This window comes from Tamandua tetradactyla, chromosome 22 (assembly GCF_023851605.1).
Source record: "Tamandua tetradactyla isolate mTamTet1 chromosome 22, mTamTet1.pri, whole genome shotgun sequence".
Lineage (NCBI taxonomy): Eukaryota > Metazoa > Chordata > Mammalia > Pilosa > Myrmecophagidae > Tamandua > Tamandua tetradactyla.
The window spans coordinates 31,571,816-31,590,348 of NC_135348.1; the positions used below are offsets into that span (position 1 = coordinate 31,571,816).

The 18,533-nt window shown below is 34.7% G+C and overlaps 1 long non-coding RNA gene across 4 annotated transcripts in view; it reads right to left on the reverse strand.

Annotated features, from left to right (window-relative positions):
- Nucleotides 1-18,533, reverse strand: part of LOC143666091 (uncharacterized) — a 118,309-nt gene continuing 99,776 nt past the window's right edge. For all 4 annotated transcript variants that reach the window (XR_013167374.1, XR_013167372.1, XR_013167373.1 and 1 more), the window contains 2 exons: nucleotides 9,422-9,555; nucleotides 1-193 (listed from right to left, as the gene is read on the reverse strand). This is a non-coding gene — a long non-coding RNA (uncharacterized LOC143666091). The remainder of the gene's footprint in view (nucleotides 194-9,421; nucleotides 9,556-18,533) is intronic.

An 18,533-nucleotide genomic window follows, 5' to 3' on the forward strand; every position in this document is an offset into this window, starting at 1 on the left:
TAAAAGCAAATAAATAACTGTCTTTATTACTATTACAGAAAAGTAGTCTTAACGCGCAGATGTACTGGATATTTTCTATTTGCCCCAGCAAATCTGCCCCATTCTTCTGCACCCTGCTGTGTGCCCCAGAGCATGGATAGGCGCCAACTGGACTGGCACCAGACTTGAAGATATGCCAGCAGGAGATCATTTCCTGGAAGGTAGAGGAGAGTGAATGTTTATTCCCTGCCTCCCTTCCTGCTGGCATATCTGTAGGATGGCTGCAGCCAACTTTGTACCGCCATCCCTTTTAGCTCCCCTCTCCTGTACTTCAGGTGTCTGCAAACCCCTGCCGCCAGCCCCACAGAATGGCTAGACCTAACGTCCCAGCATCCCCTGGCTCCATCATCCCCTGGGTTCCCTTAGCCCTGTCCATCCAAAACTTTCCTTCATGAAACTCTGCACAATTACCCCAGTTGAGTGAGCCAGTTATAGCCTGAATTTAGTCTGAATATTGAACTAAATTTAATATTTTAGGACATACTAAATATAAAATTGAAAACAGGATTTCAAGTAAGGTACAACTTTGTTTGGAAATTAGGTTAGAAGTAGAGCTATAAGATATGTGCAAATTTGATTTTTAAAATTGCATAAACTATCTAATTTTAAGCGCGTAATGCATTTATATGAAAAGAATCAAATATATTTAAACATGATAAACCTTTATTCTTTAGAAATTTTTGCATGAAAGTGCACCACGTCTGCAATAATATCCATTTATTTCAAAGTGTCTATTTTCTATTCTTAAAACTTATGGTTTGTATGTGTGTGTGCCTGGAAAGAAAAGTGACAGTGATTCACTTTGTGAAATTAATTCACAAAGTGATCAACAGATGATTAATGCCTATTATTTTTGCTCTTTTATGTATTTATTAATTCTGTAAATACTTAACATGTACAGTTTTTCTTTTGTTAAAGCATTTTACATATATGTTGGAGATTCGGAGAGGAGTGAATCTCTTCCTTTGAAAAATTCAGAGGTGAATGTCCTAGGGAAGAGAACATTCATGAAACAACACCTAAACACAAGGATAGAAATGCTGATTAGAAATGAAGGAACCTGCCTTGGGAAAATCACATCAAAGAAGCAGCAGCTTCCATTAACACTGCCTGTAATTGCTGCTGACTCTACCTTTTAGTCACCTGGAAGAGTTGCTGTGGTCTGTTTAAATATAGGCCCTCTCTCCTCATCCCTCTCCAGCTCACCCATTTTTTCTGTTGCTTTCCAGCAGCTCATATTTATATTATCTTAAAGAACAAAATGTCAGTTTGTACTCAAAGGTTCAAGGTATTATACAGGAAATCCCAAATGTATCCCAATTCTGCCTGATAATTTCATCACAGCGGGCATGAGTATGTGCTCAAACATTTAAAGAGAATAGATAAAAATGAAAACAGATGACCAAACGGAGCAATCAGCAGGCTTCTTGAAAGGGCCCATTATTTCTCTAGAAAACTGTCAGATATGTTTCTAAGCGGTATTCTTAAGAGTGATTTATACTTCTGGCTGTTAGATTTTAAACTACATTGTTTTCCATGATTATCAGTAATTATAGATATAAAGCTTTTTAGTATAAGAATTTTGTGGTAGAGTTTATAATAATGCCCGAAATTTGTGGAATCCAGACCTATATTTGAATAAAATGTTTAAATACTTTTTTCTTAGCTACATAAAAATAGTACTTCATTTATGCAAGCTTTAGGATTACATTTAGATTTGTGAGCATTTCAGAAATCATTAGGTTAATTAATTTAACTAAATGTAATTAGCTTTCTGAGACCTTAACTGAGTATTATAAACATTTTGAAGAAAGAGGATCAGATGGGATTAACGACAGGGCCTTTAGGAATTAACGTTTTCTTCTGAGTATCTCCTCTTCATTGCATGAAGTGACAAGATGACACCATTGTCTCTGACGTACTTAGCTGGATGGCTGGTGGAGTCTTCAACTCAGATGCACAATAACTGGAGAGGAAGTTATGAGTTCAGTTCAGCCATGCTGAGCCTGAAGGCCATGAGACACTCAAGCAAAGATGGCAGGCTATTGACGACAGGGTTCTCAATCTGAAAGGAAACATTTCCTGACTATCTTTTACCTTTTGATGTGCAATGCCTCTTCCATTATATCAAGTATCACATATGCTCGGAACAGTGTGAACACTGAGCTAGATTTCAATCAGCTTGTTTAAACGAGTGTGACTTCATAATAATGTTACCAGGAAAAGGTGGTGGGTTCTTGCCTGTATGCTCCAATGAACAATTCCTGAGACACAGGAGTTTCAAAGAGAGAAAAAGTTTATTTCTAGGCACATAGCAGGAGAGCAGATGGGCCATGAGCCCCCAAATCTATCTCCCTGAACTGCAGGAATTCCAATGGGCAGGTTTTAGGACAATGAGCACAGATGATATAATTAGATGTGATCCAATATTGAGCATGCACAGATTACTTACATGCCTACTCTCAGAATGTATGTAAAAAAATAGCAGCCTTAATATGATGATGGGTGTGATTTTTAGTATTATAATGTCTAGGTGATTTGTAAGTTAAAGTCAAAGCTATTGCACATGTCAAGCAGGCCCGTTGGGTTAGGTTCAGCTTCTATAATCAAGATAACTTTGGACATGGGGTGGGTTAGTTCTGGACTGACCCAGGACCTTTCATTACTAAACATTAGGGGCTGTCTTTAGCTATCATAAGACTCTAAAGTCAAAAAACTGAATAAATGGGTACAAGTGAAGGTTAGTCGCAAGTTTTTTTACAATTACAAAGGCATAAGATGGAGGCTATATAATCATTATCAGAGATCAAAGCAGCTGGATTACAATTCAATGATTTCAGGTATTTCACTTTGTCTAATACACTAGAAAGTAAAACAGGAAAGCTACATGATAATTCAGTAATCCTAATTTCTTGGTTATGATAAATTTTAATAGACAGGGAGAGGGAGAAGGAGTTCCATCTTTTTTTTTTTCAAATATGCTTTGGCTAATCTTAACTTTTACAATTCCATTGCAGTATGCATTGGTTAATTTATCTGAAATTCTTGGTGAGCTTCTTATTAGAATGTCAACATTTTTTTTTTCCATTGGAGAGAAAACTCGCCCAGTTTTCCATCTGTTAATGTCTCAGTTGCAGGTCTCCTCATATGATTTGTAGACACTGGGCTGGGAAACTCTTCTTCATGGCGGTTTTCATGACGGGCTCATGTGTCTTCAACTTTGAGGACATCTACAAATGAAGATTTTGATGTTTCTTTCAGGAGGGGGCCCACAGCTCTCTCAGTTTTCAAAATAACAGATGTTCATGTTAATTTAGAAACATATTATTCAGAAAATATTAGAGTGGTGTGACTTTGATACCCATATCTGTTCGAGGTTCCTGATTTCTCAAAGGTGATTTTTATTTTCACTTAAAACCTAATTGATTATAAAATTCCTTGGCGCTTCCCAAACTGGCAAAAGAATTAATTTCTATTATTTTCTGTATTTATATTGCAACTTCTGATTTTCTGAAGGTAGCTCAGCTTCTGCTTCCATTTTATTTATGTCCGGGTTCCTGGAATCTTTGTCCTATATGAGTGTCCAAGCCATAGCCTCCTGCCTTATCTGGTTCAGATAATCCGATAGTACAAAGATGTATTTGTACCCTAGCACCTGCATACTAGACTTTTTATCTTTTTTTTTTTTTTTTTGCTTTCTTGATAATAATTGCTAGTGGTGAACTTATTTTTTTTTTGTTTCAATTTTATAAAGAAGAAATCATATATTAGATTAATTATAATTTCCAGGGCTTTTAGAGAGATGACTCGGCTTAGTAGTTTAGAAGCTGTCTTATAAATAATGATGTTGACCAAGTGCAATGTTGTCTGGGATCTAGTAAAAGAATATTACATTACTTTACAATATTCATAATAAAAGAATATTGCCTTGAGCTTCATTTCTCTCATCTATGAAATTAAAATAATGAAATATCAGTGGTTGTGAGGATTATTTTAGATACCATATGCGATATCTTGCAAATATTTTAGAAAATGCAATAGATCTGTGCTGATTTGAAAGGATTTGTGCATCCTAGAAAAGCCATGTTTTAATCCTAATCAACCTTATGGGAGCAATGGTTTCTTCTAATCCCTATTCAGTAGCATAGGTTGGAAACTTGATTAAGTTATCTCCAGAGATAGTAACTCAGTCATCGTGGGTATTAAACTTGATTAGATGGAGACATGTCTCTACCCTTCTGCATGAGTCTTGATTACTTTACTGGGATCCTATGAAAGAGGAGACTTTTTTTGGAGAGAATGCCTTTTTGAGAATGATGAGAAACCCACAGCAGAGCCAAGCAGGGCCATGAGCTGAAAGAACCACGGAGTCCACCAGCCAGAGACCTTTGGAGATGAAGGAGAATACTCCTGGGGGTAGCTTCATGAAGCAAGAAGCCTGGGAGAAAGCTAGTAGACGAGGCTATGTTCACCATGTACCCTTCCAGTTGAGAGAGAAACCATGACTGTGTTCACCATGTGCCTTTCCACTTGAGAGAGAAACCCTGAACTTCATCAGCCTTCTTGAACCAAGGTATCTTTCCCTGGATGCCTTAGATTGGACATTTCTGTAGACTTGCTTTAATTGGGACATTTTCATGGCTTTAGAACTGTAAGCTTACAATTTATTAAATTCTCCTTTTTTAAAAAAGACATTCCGTTTCTGGTATATTGCATTCCAGCAGCTAGCAAGCTAGAACAGTATCTAGTAAGCAGAAAGGATTATGTATTTACTTTGAGAACATCTATAAATGAAGATTTTGAAGTTTCTTTCAGGATGGGGCCCACAGCTCTCTCAGTTTTCAAAATAACAGATATTCATGTTAATTTAGCAATGTATTATTCAGAAAATATTGGAGTGGTGTGAATTTGATACCCATATCTGTTTGAGGTTCCTGATTTCTCAAAGGTGATTTTTATTTTCACTTAAAACCTAATTGATTATAAGATTCCTTGGTGCTTCCCAAACTGGCAAAAAGAATTAATTTATATTATTTTCTATATTTATGTTCTGACTTCTGCTTCCATTTTATTTATGTCCAGGTTCCTAGAATCTTTGCCCTATATGAATATCCAAGCCATAGCCTCCTGCCTTAACTGGTTCAGATAGTCCGATAGTACAAAGATGTATTTGTACCCCAGCACCTGCATACTAGACTTTTTATCTTTTTTTTCGCTTTCTTGACAATAATTGCTAGTGGTGAACTTAATTTTTTTGTTTTAATTTTATAAAAAAGAAACCATATCTTAGATTACTAGATACTTAAATTACTAGAACAGTATCTAGTAAACAGAAAGCATTATGTAGTATTTGACTTAAATTTAACTCTGTGAGTATTAAAGAGGTAGAAGGAGAACAAGTGAGAGTTTTAGAAGTATTATTATTTAAAAATATTAAAAAGTATCATTTCAATCATGGTGCTCTTTCCCATTGTGTGCTTGAAGTAGAAAACAGGAATCAATTAACCTCCCATTCAGTCATGTACCAAGGACCCATTATAAATAGTTATTGAGATTAAATTGTATAATATGTGAAAATTGAGATTATTTGGGGGTGAACAATATTTATTTTGGTTTTGTTTCTGTTTTTAAAGTCAGTTTCTCTTATCCTTATAATTGATTAAAATAGAGATTCACTTAAGGAAGGATTTCTTTCCTCCTTCCCCTTCCCCTTTCCCCCATCTTCTTCCTTTCTTCCTCCATTTCTTTCCTTCTTTCTTTCTTTGTTTTTTCTGCATATTAAGGATTGTCATATACATATAAATCTATATCTGTATCTACATATGTGGACATACTTTATTCTTTTTTCATTACATTTTTAAACTTGTATTTTCTAACTTCTAGAATTTAAATCTTGCATCATTTTTCCCTTTCAATACAAAGCATTTAAAACTACTTCACAATATAACTTTGACTGAATTACATAGCTTGGAAATTATATACTTTTATTATTTATATTTTTGATAGTTAATAATTTATTTCTGCTATTAATTACCAATTGTGTTTAAAAAATAGTTCCACTCGATTATTTTCTGTTATTGTTGATGTTGCTTTCTGTTATTAGTTTTTGATCATGATTTGTTTTATTATTTTTGTCAGAGAATCCATTTGTTTTACAGTTTCACCTTGAAAAATAACTCTCAGGTGTCTGTGTATAATTTTTTCAAAATCAGTTTTTGAAATGTTCCATAGATTAATGAAAAGATAAGATATATTTTGTCTTTGCAATGTGGACTTTTCGATATATATTCATAAATTCAATCTTATACATGATAAATCGACTTTTTTATGTCCCTAAAATTGTGGTACATAGACCTAAGGCAGTTGTTAGCTATTGACATTATTGATACTTCTTTTATTTCTAGTGAATCAAAATTAATAGACTGGGTGGTGCAATGGTGGCTCAGTGGCAGAATCCTTGCCTGCTATGCTGGAGACCTGGGTTTGATACCCGGTGCCTGCCAATGGAAAATAATAATAATAATAATAATAGGTTATAAATAGCAGCAATAGCTTGAATGGCTCTATGTTTCCCTTTCCTTTCTTATAGTTGACCTGTCATGTTAATCATAGCATTAAAAAAGATGGAGGCAATAGACAGCTTAGATATATTTTATTTAATCTCTATAATAATCTTACTATGATAATAATAATGAGAATATTGAGAATTAGAATGTTGAGGCAGTTTATAAGTGGTAATACTTTAGTAAAAGGATGTTTATATTAAATCTCAGATCATCTGGCTCCAGTGGCCAGACTCTTAACCACTGTACATCTGTGCATAAGGTCTCTGTATATTGGCTTGCTAAATGCTGTTGGAATGCAATATACCAGAAATGGGATGGCTTTTAAAAAGGGAATTTATTAAGTTGCAAGTTTCCATTTCTAAGGTCGTAAAAATGTCCAAACTAAGGCATCCAGGGATAAATACCTTGACTCAAGAAAGGCAGATGGGTCCAGAACACCTGTTAGTTGCAAAGACCTGTCTGCTGATTCTTCGACTTCTGGTTTCAAACAGCTTCCCCAGGGCATGTACTTTCCACATCTCCAAACATCTGGGTCTCCTGTTGGCTCTGAGCTTTCTCCAAAATGTTCCCCCACTTAAAGGATTCCAGTAAACTAATCCACCTTGAATGGGTGGAGTCACATCTCCATCTAATCAGAAGGCCGCACCCACAACTGAGTATGTCACATCTCCATGGAAACGATCTAGAGTTTCCCATCCCAAACAATAGGTCTGGCCCTAAAGATTTTGCAGTATATAATAGCTTCAAACTGGCATAGCCTCCTGTACGAATACGGGCATATAAACTATGCCTCTATGAAAATACCCAGTAAACTGTGACTCTGTCAAAGTCTCTTTGATTTTAAAACAGTAACAAAGACTTCTAAATTCTGCATTCTTGGATTAAGTCTCTGTCTCCGGTTCCCTCTGACTTCTACTAGCTAACACTACTCATAAGAATCAAGTGCTAGTTATGTTCTTCTTTCTTCTAAAAGAAATTTATTCTAATTGACTTTAAGCTTGTAGTTTATCATGCTTGTCCTTGGAATTCTAGGTTTTCATTAAGATGTCTAGGTTATGGCATTTTTAATTAATCCTGCTTGGAATTTGATGAGACTGTTTATCCTTCTTTAGCTCAGATATGTTTTCCCCTTTAATTCATTTAATCATTTCCTCTATATCATATATTCCTTTTACTTTTCTAAAACACAGTTTGATATTGTATCTCTGGCAACTCTCCTCAACATCTCTTACTACTTCCAGCATCTGCCCATGTCTATTTTTACCCCCTAAAGGGTCTGAGCTATTTATTTCACATGACCTTCCAAGACACTGGATAGTGATAACCCAAACTTCCAAATGTTCAAGTGAGTTTTCACAATATTAATATCATGATTTTAATGACTTATTTGATGCTTCTTAAGGGCTCATATAATCACGTTGTGAAAGTGGCTGCCTGTTTATTTCAGTGACTCAGTAGAATTAGTTTGTTATACCTCCCCCTGGTTCCTTGAGCTCTAAACAGTATTGTGATTCTTTCTCTCCACTCCCTTAGTGATCAGATTAAGTTTTTTGGCTATATTGGACAGAGGAACAGTGATTAGAAGGCGTAGATTTTTCTGTGTCTGTGACCAGGAAGACATTTTCTTAAACTGAACTCTCCTGAGATAGATAGAAATTCTTTCTTTTCCAGATTTGATCAGCTGCATTGGAAAGCACTCAGCTTTGTGTTTCAGCTCTTTCCCTGACCCAGGAAGACCCAGTACGCCTGCTCAAGAGCCTATGTGAGCAGGTCTAGCTCTTCCTTGGGCATCTCAGAGCTGAGATGTTTATTAGAAAATTCTGTTCTCTCTTCCCTCTCCTTCCGGTCCTTCATGGGATCCCTACCTGAAATACCCTCTCTGCTTTTGACATTAAGAATGCCATTGTCTTATTGCAGAGAAGAAGCCAAAAGAGAAGGTAGAGGGTATGCTTTAAAGTTTTATATTTTTTCCAAATTCTCCTTTCCAGTAAAATTTATTATAAAATCAAATAACAAAATATTTACTTATAATCATTATATGTATTTTATATTTAAATACATAATATTCCAGTCCATTTTAAAATTCTGTCTTAAATCTCCCTTATAATTCTCCTGTTATGTGTGTGGTATGATCAATGTGTGCTAAAAACAAAAAAGAAAAAAAGGAAAAAGAAGGAATAGAAGTGATGGATATAGCTCTTATAAGAGTGTCCTACTGTGTAGCTAAGTAGTACTACTAAGAGACACTGTTCCTACTTCTTTTGGAGGGAAGCGATGCAGAATAGGAAGGGACAGAAAGTCAGGGGAACCAATTATTACTTTTTTTATTCAGCTCATTTCTTCCCCTCACTTTCTTCTCTGCTACAAGATTTAATCTATTTCGAAACACAATTAAATCTAACACTAGTGGAGAGCCTCTACTGTCTAGAGTGGGTTCTGGAATTTCATCCAATAAAAGCTCACAATGAATTGATCCCTTAGCTCATGTGTAATACATTATTCTCACAAGCCTGGATGTCACCCAGGAAGTCTTCTGCAAGAAGGTATGGACTGGGCACACTTGCATGGGCAACATTTGAAATTACTGGTTTTAGGCTTACTGAAACTTACAAGAATCTACTTTCCCAAACTGTATAATGACAATGAAATATGTGTTTATAAAAAAACTAAACTCACATTGTAAAACAAATCCTACAGAGATTATTAAGTTGGTTAGATGCTGCTGCTGAAACAGACATACCAAAATAAATAAATACATAGATAAACAAATAAATAAATAAAGGCACAAACTCATTAGGGGTTTCTTGTTCACTTACTAATACCATGGAAGTGGTGATGTGAGGGCCAGGTATTGCTCAAAATATCATTAAAGGACCCTGGTAGTTGGCAGCCAGCCATCTTCAATATATGGTTCCAAAATAGTTCTATGGGTTGTTTTCATGATGATCAACTGTAAGAGGAAAGAGTAGAGAAATAAGGCATAATAGATTTGCACAGGTAAGTCTCAGAGACGGCTAACATCATTTCCACTTATGTTCCATTGAATGGAACCCAGTATCACGGCCAATGTATCTGCAGAATCCTAACTCTTGTCTTTATTATTCTTTGATAGTATCCTTTGTCATTTCCTTCACTACGTGAAATTTGACATTGCAGGTGATTCTTGTGGGAATGACATTGACAGAGCTGTTCACATGCCATGCGCCTGCCATAAACTTGGCAGTTTTCCTAACCACGCTAATCAGACTGAGCATCAGAGTCTTATGTGGAATAATAGAAGGAAAGATTATGGTGCACAAATATTTCTGAGTTACTCTAATGTCAAGGTCCTCAATAAGAGTCAGAAAGTTTCTTTCGATGAGATTAATGAGCCTCCCAGCTTCTTTATCTTCCTAAAGCTCAATTTTTACCTTTTCCTTTAATTTTGTGCACTCTATGCATCCAACACCATCTATCAGTTTTTGATAGCTTTTGCTCGTGTTAGTTGATTCAGTATCTTTTGCTCTTATCTGAATAAATCTACTTGAAATGCCATTAGAAGTCATCTTCCTCCTTGAAAAAAAGCCAAACTCTATTACTGTCAGTATCTAAGTACTCCCCTTAGACACTCTTTTGGCTGCAGACACACAGGAAAATTATTTCAGATGTTTATATCCTGTGATCATTTAAACTTCTTTGGCAAATAATTACCAAATGAAACTTGGGGGAGTTTTAATTGTACTAAGAGAATATCATCTAGGCAGGCAAAAGTGTTGAGATTCAATATGAAAGAAAAGTTGCCTGCTTGGACAAGATCATGTCACATTTCTCAGTGATATATGGCATTGCTTCTACACGAATCTCAGATATCCCTTCCGCATAAGGCTTAGAAACCCAAAATTTTATTTTAAGGAATCAGAGGCTTACCAGGTTCATGGCTTCAGCTTTTACCCACAAGAAGAAATCAATAAGCGTGTCGACTACCTGTCTATTTACTCTCCCGAGACTCTAGTTTTCTGACCTTCAGGGCATATCGTGAAATTCATCTTTTCAGGCCCAGAGCCATCATTGGATAATTAAAATTCTCCAGCTACAGCTGTTTTTATTTTTATAGCTTAAAAGTATTTAATTGGCATGCTCCCTGAGGCTTTTAGCAATACATTTCTTTTACAAATAATTAATAATCAACATTTAAAGCAATATGTTAATTTCTAAGCAATTTAACTGCCCAATTGTTATGTCTGCTGTGTTATATGTTTGTTAGACATCTCAGAAAAACAGATAAAGCAAATGAATATAATGAGAGTTAACACAAAATGGCCTAAGAGGAATAAATCAAACTGATTAAGCCAGTAATTTAGAATCACCATTTTAAAAGAAAAAGTTAATACTATGATTTTATTTTGTGATTATCCTATCAACTATTTATTTTAAATGGATACGTAGGGCAAAGACCTAAGACTATGATACAATATGTCAATCTCAGGTATGACCATTTTAATACCCTATACTTAATTATGACCATCTATATGCACATATGACAATCAAACTACCATAGATAATGCTACAGTTCACATTAGGAAGAAAAAAGTAATGTTTAGGTATTTTGACCCATATCACAAAACTGAGCACTTCATATATGGCACACACATTCAAGTTTGGGTTATTATTCCCATTTCCATGTGGAAGATAATGATATCAATGTAATGTATTGGTATCCCTTGGTTTCTCTTTCTCTTTTCCACATGGGAAATTGGTCTGTCTAACTAGACACTTATCTTTGTTTATCGAAATTCCAACATTTGGAATTTTCTTAATATCTGGCATTACGTACATTCTTCTTTGTTTTGAATATACCTATTAGATATTGTATGGATATGTCTTCTTGAACAAAAACAAAAATTAGCAAGGAAATAATACTTTGTATTTGAGATATTTGAGATGGCATGTTGATACATTCATGGCTAAATTTAGTTCAATGAAGTTTAGTTTGGTGAGAACCTGAAAGGTGGGAAATCCATATGGGCCTCTAGGAAAAAAAAAAAATCAGGAAAAGAAAGACTCCCAGTGTGTTCCTTGTAAAACGTTTGGACTAACTAATGAAAATCTTCATTATAGAGAAGAATCAACTGATCTCAAACCAGATTGTAATTGAAGACTAACTCAACCTCCTTTCTTAAAGCAATCTTTTCAGAGAAAGATAGCAGGAATAAAGGAGTTACATTAATAAGCAGAGGGATGAAAATAACTTCAAGAGTCCAATGAAAGAAATTTGCAGGTGAAATCTAGGTTGAAATTTCATCATTTGCCAAGGTCTTTGGATCAGATTAGTAGCTTGCAAAATTCAAAGAATGCAGTAAAGAAGTTACTGAGGGTTTGTAGGGAGTTGAAACTTCAGGGCTCTCTATCAGGGAAAGGAGGAGTCAATACTTAGAAGTGACTTGGAGGAATCTTTCTGTTCCTAATATGCATTATTTGTCCTATTATAACATTGTCTTCACCCCATTAGGAGGAGAAAGAAGAAAATGGAAAACACTTATAGTAAGATCGCTTTATTTTCCTGTCACTGTAGCAGATCCAAAGCACTTTGGTTTCACTTATTTCCCATTGAAATGTTCTCTGATTTCCCAACATAGTATTTTAAGGTAAAATTCCTGTTCCATCACATGTTCAGCGCTAAGGATAATAACAGTTTCCTGCTATTGAGAGTCCCAGAGTAATTCATTTTTACTTTGCAATCCTTTTATCTTGCCCATAACTTTGTGTTAGTCTCTTTGTTTATACTCTTTTCAGTCTACATTGTTATCTCTCTGGAATCTGATTGGGAGTCTGGATTTCTCTTTTCTCCTTAAAACCCACTGCGAAACAATCAGCAAATGCAGACAATTCTACCTTCAAATTATATCCATAACCCAACCTTTCTTATTGTATTCGCTGCCGGCCTACTTCCTGCACTTTATGCCATGACACAGATATTTATACTACGTGAGTCAACATTGGGGTGAAAAGACAAGACTGCTCACAGCTGGAGCAACCGGTCTTTGGAGACCACTGACACAAAGCCCCACCCAATTGTGACTTAGGCTTGAGAGGACTGATATCTCTGCACACTTTGGCAAGCTCTGCATTAGTCTCAGATACCATTTATTGGTGCCTGCAATACTATAAGAACCTTCTCTCTGGCCTCCCAGGCTCTACTGGTACCCTTGGTCAGAGCAGCTACAGTTGTCTTTTGAATAAATGTCAGCTCTAGTCATTCTCAGGCTCAAAATCCTCAAACGGCTTTCCATCACAGGTAAAAGAGAATCCAAACTACAGGACCTTGCAAACCCAGTCTTCTGCTAAGCTTACTTATTTCCTAGGCACTGTTTGCACCCTGAGTTGTCCCTCAGAACTTCTTTGCTTACACCCCATTTAGCACATTTGTGATGGTTCCTTTTCCTTCGAATATGCTCCTCAGAGCTTCACTCCCTTTAAACCCCATTTAAAACTTAATTTGAAAAGCACTTTTCGGTAGCTTTTCCACAGTCCACCTTGAAATAGCTCCTTGCATCAGTCAGTCTCTACCACATTATCAATCATATATTCTCATAGCTCATATCCGTCACTGAAGTATCCTGTATATTGACTTATTGATTTTTCTGCCAACTCCCAGTAGATTATGAACTTGTTGAAAGTATGTATGTTGTCATGAATTTATAGTAAGAAGGAGGGCACACCTTGGAAATTAATAAATACCATATAAGTCAGGGCTCTATTTTCTACAAAAAGCTGGTTGCTAAACATTTACCAGCATATCACTGAATTTCAATCTACATTAATAAATGTAGATTATTACATTTATTATTATTACATAATACATTACATTAATGTAATAATTAATATTATTACATTAATAAATTATTAATAATTTTACATTAATGTAAAATGTAATAATATAATAAATATTACATTAATAAATTAATAATATTACATTAATGTAATATTATTACATTAATAAATGTAGATTATTACATTTATTTATTAAAAAATAAGCCTTTTTATTTGCTTAATGTCTATTCTGCAAAAAGCATTATTAGGAAATGACTGTTTAAAGTAACAGCTTCATGGATTAAGGATCCGAAATAATCTTGAGAATAATTTTAAATCACATTTTATTTAAATGATGGATTGGCAATTATTAACTCATTATAGACTTGTGTCATCAAATTTATTATTTTAAAACATATTAAAGGACGCCCAGTGTTTAGACACACGTATTCCAAAGAAATAATCATAAAAATCTTTCTCTTCTAAGCCCTCTTGAAATGCCAAGACAGGAATTCTTCTCTTCTACTGGATACTACAGTTACCTGGAGAGTTTTAAAAATTTTAATGTCCATGAACCACCATAGACCAATTAAATCTAAGTTTCTGGGGATGGTCCCAGACATGAGTATCTTTTTAAGCTTCCCCAGTGATTCTAATATGCAGACAAAGTTTAGATCCACTGCCCTATGGCATAAAAGTCTTTTAAAATGGGCACCATGTCTAATAGGTATGGATATGGATATAGCTATAAGTGTAGATATAGATGAATATTTCTACTTAAACCTTATGCCAATCGAGTTAAATTTTGAGATATGTTATGTCATTATCTCTGAAATGTGTTTGGTTGAAATCCAAGGAAGATAAACGAGCACTCTTAAGAAATTGTTTAATTTGGCAGACACTACAACTTTCATAAACAAACTGCTCAACCAAATCAATTCTCAGTATGATTATAATTTTAAGAATAGAAATTAAAGAACTATGTGGCAGATGTTACATGTAGCTGTAGTGGATGTAATGGAAACACTTGTACTCATTTCATTATGAACAATATTATTTTTCAAGGTGTCTGTTCACAATTTTAACATACTCAGGTTGATTGGCATCCATTTAACTCTACCATTACCTGCACTTCCAAGATAATAATGTATTAGTAATATCTGCACAAGGTGGTCTTTAATAAGTCAGTTAAAATTAACAGTTACCCTTTTATTAAATAAACTCCACAATTCCAAAATAACTCAGGAAAATATTCACAATTACTACAAACTATGTTTGTTTATGAAGATATAAACATATCATCTATCAATGATCTATCTACTTATCTACCTAACTATTAATCTGTCTATCAATCTACTACCTTGTACCCACCTATCTATGTTTAGATAAAAAAATTCCAGGTTATAGTGTAGTTACAGTAGTTTGCTTATATCTAAGACCAAAGCAGACAATTGAACTAGGAAAAGTAGTTTAAAGAAACATTGATATGTGTTCCTCTTTGATCATAAGTGCCTCAGGGCAGCAATGGACATTTCATCGGTATTTCAGAAGGTTGATATATATCTTGAAGAGAGTGAACTGAGCCCATGGAGACCAGAGAATTAAAGGCTTTAGCACCGTTGCCCACTGTTGCTCTGACAGAGACAAGGATTGAATAGACAGTATTGTTATTCTATTCTTATTCATTCTATTTTTTTCTCAAAGGAGAAGTTTTTTTTATTTTACATGCAGTACAAGTTTAGAAAAATGTTGCATTACAAAATTGTGTGCTTTTGAAATATGCCCAAATATGTGAAATTTAGCTTCTTTTTAATTAATTTCTTACTATCAGCTAAAAACAAAACTTCTCTGATTTGTTTTATTACAGATATTACTTGCGCATTCCCTATTTGAAGGATAAACATTTTTATTAAAGTTTAGCATAAAGTAGATGTCTATGATATCTCCATTCCACAGTGGTCTTCTTTATATGATTTGAGACAACTTCCTGCCAAAATATATTGACTCCTCCTAAGATGAAAATCAAGAATGTATAAATCTTTACATGCTAAAAATATCTTTAAAATGCTTACAGGGACAAGCATTGATGAATTAGTAACGATGTCTACAATATGCTGGAGCATGAAGTGCTGAAAATAATTATATTTTAAAGAAATAATGATTATTTAAAGAGACTGTTCAAAAGAGATTGGGGAGACTTGAACATAATTATTTACTCTCTCTCTTAATCTTCTAGTCAGGTTACTTAGTGCAAAGTCTAGCTGTTTTCGTGATTTTGTAAGTGGAACTTCTAGGTGGACAACAATATCTTGAAAACCTTACAAATCTCTGAAATGCAAGTTAGAAACTAAACACAATTTCTATCCAAATTGCTGAAACGTCCATATTCAGATTCATTCAAAATGGTGGTGCCATTACAATCCCATCTTTTTTTATGTTGGTCTACTAGACTCACGTTTAGTGCTGGAAACAAAAGTAGGTGTACTTTTATAAAAATTTTTATTAAATTTAATTTTCTTTCCCTGAAATTAAGTGAATATTACAGGTTTATTTAAGTAGTTTTTATGTAAATTTTGAGTCAATGGTTACTTGCATTTTTCTTTAAAAAGATCTATATATAATTTGAATATTATATTAAAATTTTACATCATGGGAATATATTTATCTGTTATATCTAAGTGTTTAGATTGCTATTGCCAAAAGGGCAGAAATCAAATAAAATATTGTTTATAATAATTAGTTATTTTTCCAACATGAAGAAAAGTGAAATGATTTGCACAGAATAACATATAATAATTTGTAATAATATATGAAAAAGTTGAAAAAATATAATAAAATTTGAGTTATGAATGTTTGTTTGCACATCCAAACATTTCCCTTCAATAAAAAACCTGAATAAGTACAATGATTTTATTCAGCTGTATTTCACAATTTGCTAAATTCTGTCATTTATAAAATGACAGTTATAGACATTTTTCAGATTATTGTTTGAGGTTATATTTGTGGAAGTGAAAGAGTGAAACTTTTTACAAATGAAATGTATTGTCTTGATTTGTGACTTCCAGATTTTAGGCACATGATTTGTGGGCCTCTGTATCTTTCTGTCTGTGTGATTCCTCTATCTACCATTTGTTTAATGATTTTTATTAGGATATCTGTTGTCACAATCAAAAGAAAATTCTATTATTTTAGTCACTAAAGTCCAGTAAACTGTCAATTTTAATGAGAGATTCCAATGAAATCATTTAGCCTCTCAAGCACAAATACCTCCTTTCTTTTCTTTCTGTCCACTGTCACAGTTGGAACTAGTTCTCCAGTGGGTACCATGAGCTCAGCTATCTCCTCAGCTGAGGTAACTTAACTAAATCCTCTGTTCTAAAGACTGTGGGGTCCACCTTTTTTCTGATGGTTTCAGATTATGTGCTCGAATTTCCTATCCCTTTGTTGAAGAAGTTTGAACTACCTCATTTGTATTGCACATCGTGTCCAGTGGTCTTAAGTAGCGGGGCTGGGGACATACTTTGAGAAACAAAATCTGCAGTAGCAACTCTGGAGGTTTCAGCATTTTCTTCCTACTCCTGTCCCTAGAGACACTCCCCAGTCCTTGAGAATTTAAGCAGAAACATCCATCACTCAGGAACCTATAGAATAAATTGTCTGGGTTTTTTTCTTTTCAAATAGATCTGGTTCCCAAACACTCTTTGGACTTCTTCTTTTTCTTTTTTTACATCAAGCTTTCCATCACCCACCACGCCACCCCCGTAAACTCTAATCTGCTTCCTGTCTCTGGGTATGTTTACTTAGGTACCTGTTTTAGGTTCCTAAGCTTCTCCAGCAAATCCATGAAATGGGTTGGCTTGAACAATAAGAATTTATTTGCTCACAGTGTGAGTCTGGGAAAATGTCCAAAGCATGGCATCCCCAAGGTGGTGTTTTCTCCTGGAAGACCGTGGCTTCTGGGGCAGGCTGCTGGGGATCCTAGGGCCCTTAGCTTGTCACATGACAAGGCACAATGGCATATCTCCTACTTCACTGATATTTAGTTTCTGTTAGTCTTTGGCTTTCCATAGATAAAGTACTCCAGGAAAGTGTTTAAGACCCATCCTGACTGGGTTGCACCACACCTTAACTGAAGGAACTTTATCTAAAGGTTCTATTTACAACAGGTACACACCCACATTAGTGCATTAAATTTAAGAATATGTTTTTCTAGGGTACATGCAGCTTCAAATGACCACAGCTCCCAAATGTTTAAGGTGGAGAAAGCAGCTATAAAATGTATAGCACTTTTTAATCAGAAACAGAATATAAGTCCTAATTTATTTCACAGTAGTTATGCTGATAGAAACAACATATTAGTCTTTAATTCCCAATGTCCAGTGAAAAATGCACCTGAAGTTGGTGTTCAAAAAATGCCGACTGAAAGATCTTTTAGAAAATAGATTGTAAAATGTGTAGGGAAAGAGAGATTGGAGAGAAGAGCAAGGCCAAAAATCTCTTTATCCTTTTTTGGCTTGTTTTGAATTCTCTGCAGAGCATGGAACAAGTTTTTTTTCTTCTTGCTTTTGAAAGCATATTGGTATGAAAGATTTTCAGCACATTATATTCTAGAGGAAGAAGTTTTTCTCACTTGCTTCTCTTACTGTTACGGCATCAAGAGGCCTGGAACTGGAGACGCCCTGAAATTTAAAATGCTATTATTTTCTGAAATTCTTGATTTCTGAAGCCAAATTTATAATATCCCATGATGAAGAAGACGTAGTCATATAGAAGCCAAAAAGAAAGCGATTTGTATCTATTCTGTCAACTGATGCATTCTTAATAGTCGGATTGGCTGGTATACAGTAGGCAGTCAACTAATAATCGTTGAATGAATTTCTCTTACTTGAAAAATTTGAAGCATATTTTATAGCTGGGTTGTCCTTCTATAAAGCAGAGTACCTAGGAGTGGTCTTCTAAGTGCTTCATAAAACTTACTGAAATGACTCCATCCATCATTCCAGAGTAATTTGTTTGTCCTTTATTCACTGCCTCTTTCCTTCTCAGGTACGAAGGCTGTTGCCACACCATAGCTGATAAGCAGCACACTTCTCAGTATTCTCTCTTTCATTTTTCCCTTTCCTATGGTTTTGTATAGGA